The sequence below is a fragment of the Bactrocera oleae genome, chromosome 5 (assembly GCF_042242935.1).
Source record: "Bactrocera oleae isolate idBacOlea1 chromosome 5, idBacOlea1, whole genome shotgun sequence".
In the NCBI taxonomy this organism is placed as follows: Eukaryota; Metazoa; Arthropoda; class Insecta; order Diptera; family Tephritidae; genus Bactrocera; species Bactrocera oleae.
Genome location: NC_091539.1, coordinates 1 through 5,071, shown reverse-complemented (window position 1 = coordinate 5,071; position 5,071 = coordinate 1).

Sequence of the window (5,071 nt, the reverse complement as noted above, 5' to 3'; positions counted from 1 at the left end):
GATCCACTTGGTTTCATCCCCCCCGCTCATATACCCCCTTAACTGGAAACACAAAAAAGGTAAAAAGTAGAAATTTTGAAATTTTCACTTTTTTGTTGATTGCCACTCACCTGTTCAACCTATATCTGAGATTGATGTCTCTAATTAACGTGCACCTGTGCGGCTACATGAATCAAATAGTTTGCGCCATCTTAGATCACCCTGTTTAGGCGCTAATGGCCGCAAAAGGGTGACACGTTAAATTCCAATATGTTTTTTGGTCAATTGCCACGCCCCTATTGGTGGTAGGCGGGTGACTGATGATGCAAATGGAAGCCCTGAGTGTCCTCTAAACGATGCAATTTGTTTGACCCACCTAGCTTATATACTCCGGCCGCTAGAGGTCGCAGAAGGGTGGAAAAACACCTGTGTGCAGGGCAAAATGACCCATGGTGCATTCTATAGGATTCCCACGCTCCTGGTGGTGGTAGGCGGGTGGTTGATGGTGATAATGGAAGCCCCGAGTGTCCTCTAGGTGATCCACTTGGTTTCATCCCCCCCGCTCATATACCCCCTTAACTGGAAACACAAAAAAGGTAAAAAGTAGAAATTTTGAAATTTTCACTTTTTTGTTGATTGCCACTCACCTGTTCAACCTATATCTGAGATTGATGTCTCTAATTAACGTGCACCTGTGCGGCTACATGAATCAAATAGTTTGCGCCATCTTAGATCACCCTGTTTAGGCGCTAATGGCCGCAAAAGGGTGACACGTTAAATTCCAATATGTTTTTTGGTCAATTGCCACGCCCCTATTGGTGGTAGGCGGGTGACTGATGATGCAAATGGAAGCCCTGAGTGTCCTCTAAACGATGCAATTTGTTTGACCCACCTAGCTTATATACTCCGGCCGCTAGAGGTCGCAGAAGGGTGGAAAAACACCTGTGTGCAGGGCAAAATGACCCATGGTGCATTCTATAGGATTCCCACGCTCCTGGTGGTGGTAGGCGGGTGGTTGATGGTGATAATGGAAGCCCCGAGTGTCCTCTAGGTGATCCACTTGGTTTCATCCCCCCCGCTCATATACCCCCTTAACTGGAAACACAAAAAAGGTAAAAAGTAGAAATTTTGAAATTTTCACTTTTTTGTTGATTGCCACTCACCTGTTCAACCTATATCTGAGATTGATGTCTCTAATTAACGTGCACCTGTGCGGCTACATGAATCAAATAGTTTGCGCCATCTTAGATCACCCTGTTTAGGCGCTAATGGCCGCAAAAGGGTGACACGTTAAATTCCAATATGTTTTTTGGTCAATTGCCACGCCCCTATTGGTGGTAGGCGGGTGACTGATGATGCAAATGGAAGCCCTGAGTGTCCTCTAAACGATGCAATTTGTTTGACCCACCTAGCTTATATACTCCGGCCGCTAGAGGTCGCAGAAGGGTGGAAAAACACCTGTGTGCAGGGCAAAATGACCCATGGTGCATTCTATAGGATTCCCACGCTCCTGGTGGTGGTAGGCGGGTGGTTGATGGTGATAATGGAAGCCCCGAGTGTCCTCTAGGTGATCCACTTGGTTTCATCCCCCCCGCTCATATACCCCCTTAACTGGAAACACAAAAAAGGTAAAAAGTAGAAATTTTGAAATTTTCACTTTTTTGTTGATTGCCACTCACCTGTTCAACCTATATCTGAGATTGATGTCTCTAATTAACGTGCACCTGTGCGGCTACATGAATCAAATAGTTTGCGCCATCTTAGATCACCCTGTTTAGGCGCTAATGGCCGCAAAAGGGTGACACGTTAAATTCCAATATGTTTTTTGGTCAATTGCCACGCCCCTATTGGTGGTAGGCGGGTGACTGATGATGCAAATGGAAGCCCTGAGTGTCCTCTAAACGATGCAATTTGTTTGACCCACCTAGCTTATATACTCCGGCCGCTAGAGGTCGCAGAAGGGTGGAAAAACACCTGTGTGCAGGGCAAAATGACCCATGGTGCATTCTATAGGATTCCCACGCTCCTGGTGGTGGTAGGCGGGTGGTTGATGGTGATAATGGAAGCCCCGAGTGTCCTCTAGGTGATCCACTTGGTTTCATCCCCCCCGCTCATATACCCCCTTAACTGGAAACACAAAAAAGGTAAAAAGTAGAAATTTTGAAATTTTCACTTTTTTGTTGATTGCCACTCACCTGTTCAACCTATATCTGAGATTGATGTCTCTAATTAACGTGCACCTGTGCGGCTACATGAATCAAATAGTTTGCGCCATCTTAGATCACCCTGTTTAGGCGCTAATGGCCGCAAAAGGGTGACACGTTAAATTCCAATATGTTTTTTGGTCAATTGCCACGCCCCTATTGGTGGTAGGCGGGTGACTGATGATGCAAATGGAAGCCCTGAGTGTCCTCTAAACGATGCAATTTGTTTGACCCACCTAGCTTATATACTCCGGCCGCTAGAGGTCGCAGAAGGGTGGAAAAACACCTGTGTGCAGGGCAAAATGACCCATGGTGCATTCTATAGGATTCCCACGCTCCTGGTGGTGGTAGGCGGGTGGTTGATGGTGATAATGGAAGCCCCGAGTGTCCTCTAGGTGATCCACTTGGTTTCATCCCCCCCGCTCATATACCCCCTTAACTGGAAACACAAAAAGGTAAAAAGTAGAAATTTTGAAATTTTCACTTTTTTGTTGATTGCCACTCACCTGTTCAACCTATATCTGAGATTGATGTCTCTAATTAACGTGCACCTGTGCGGCTACATGAATCAAATAGTTTGCGCCATCTTAGATCACCCTGTTTAGGCGCTAATGGCCGCAAAAGGGTGACACGTTAAATTCCAATATGTTTTTTGGTCAATTGCCACGCCCCTATTGGTGGTAGGCGGGTGACTGATGATGCAAATGGAAGCCCTGAGTGTCCTCTAAACGATGCAATTTGTTTGACCCACCTAGCTTATATACTCCGGCCGCTAGAGGTCGCAGAAGGGTGGAAAAACACCTGTGTGCAGGGCAAAATGACCCATGGTGCATTCTATAGGATTCCCACGCTCCTGGTGGTGGTAGGCGGGTGGTTGATGGTGATAATGGAAGCCCCGAGTGTCCTCTAGGTGATCCACTTGGTTTCATCCCCCCCGCTCATATACCCCCTTAACTGGAAACACAAAAAAGGTAAAAAGTAGAAATTTTGAAATTTTCACTTTTTTGTTGATTGCCACTCACCTGTTCAACCTATATCTGAGATTGATGTCTCTAATTAACGTGCACCTGTGCGGCTACATGAATCAAATAGTTTGCGCCATCTTAGATCACCCTGTTTAGGCGCTAATGGCCGCAAAAGGGTGACACGTTAAATTCCAATATGTTTTTTGGTCAATTGCCACGCCCCTATTGGTGGTAGGCGGGTGACTGATGATGCAAATGGAAGCCCTGAGTGTCCTCTAAACGATGCAATTTGTTTGACCCACCTAGCTTATATACTCCGGCCGCTAGAGGTCGCAGAAGGGTGGAAAAACACCTGTGTGCAGGGCAAAATGACCCATGGTGCATTCTATAGGATTCCCACGCTCCTGGTGGTGGTAGGCGGGTGGTTGATGGTGATAATGGAAGCCCCGAGTGTCCTCTAGGTGATCCACTTGGTTTCATCCCCCCCCGCTCATATACCCCCTTAACTGGAAACACAAAAAAGGTAAAAAGTAGAAATTTTGAAATTTTCACTTTTTTGTTGATTGCCACTCACCTGTTCAACCTATATCTGAGATTGATGTCTCTAATTAACGTGCACCTGTGCGGCTACATGAATCAAATAGTTTGCGCCATCTTAGATCACCCTGTTTAGGCGCTAATGGCCGCAAAAGGGTGACACGTTAAATTCCAATATGTTTTTTGGTCAATTGCCACGCCCCTATTGGTGGTAGGCGGGTGACTGATGATGCAAATGGAAGCCCTGAGTGTCCTCTAAACGATGCAATTTGTTTGACCCACCTAGCTTATATACTCCGGCCGCTAGAGGTCGCAGAAGGGTGGAAAAACACCTGTGTGCAGGGCAAAATGACCCATGGTGCATTCTATAGGATTCCCACGCTCCTGGTGGTGGTAGGCGGGTGGTTGATGGTGATAATGGAAGCCCCGAGTGTCCTCTAGGTGATCCACTTGGTTTCATCCCCCCCGCTCATATACCCCCTTAACTGGAAACACAAAAAAGGTAAAAAGTAGAAATTTTGAAATTTTCACTTTTTTGTTGATTGCCACTCACCTGTTCAACCTATATCTGAGATTGATGTCTCTAATTAACGTGCACCTGTGCGGCTACATGAATCAAATAGTTTGCGCCATCTTAGATCACCCTGTTTAGGCGCTAATGGCCGCAAAAGGGTGACACGTTAAATTCCAATATGTTTTTTGGTCAATTGCCACGCCCCTATTGGTGGTAGGCGGGTGACTGATGATGCAAATGGAAGCCCTGAGTGTCCTCTAAACGATGCAATTTGTTTGACCCACCTAGCTTATATACTCCGGCCGCTAGAGGTCGCAGAAGGGTGGAAAAACACCTGTGTGCAGGGCAAAATGACCCATGGTGCATTCTATAGGATTCCCACGCTCCTGGTGGTGGTAGGCGGGTGGTTGATGGTGATAATGGAAGCCCCGAGTGTCCTCTAGGTGATCCACTTGGTTTCATCCCCCCCGCTCATATACCCCCTTAACTGGAAACACAAAAAAGGTAAAAAGTAGAAATTTTGAAATTTTCACTTTTTTGTTGATTGCCACTCACCTGTTCAACCTATATCTGAGATTGATGTCTCTAATTAACGTGCACCTGTGCGGCTACATGAATCAAATAGTTTGCGCCATCTTAGATCACCCTGTTTAGGCGCTAATGGCCGCAAAAGGGTGACACGTTAAATTCCAATATGTTTTTTGGTCAATTGCCACGCCCCTATTGGTGGTAGGCGGGTGACTGATGATGCAAATGGAAGCCCTGAGTGTCCTCTAAACGATGCAATTTGTTTGACCCACCTAGCTTATATACTCCGGCCGCTAGAGGTCGCAGAAGGGTGGAAAAACACCTGTGTGCAGGGCAAAATGACC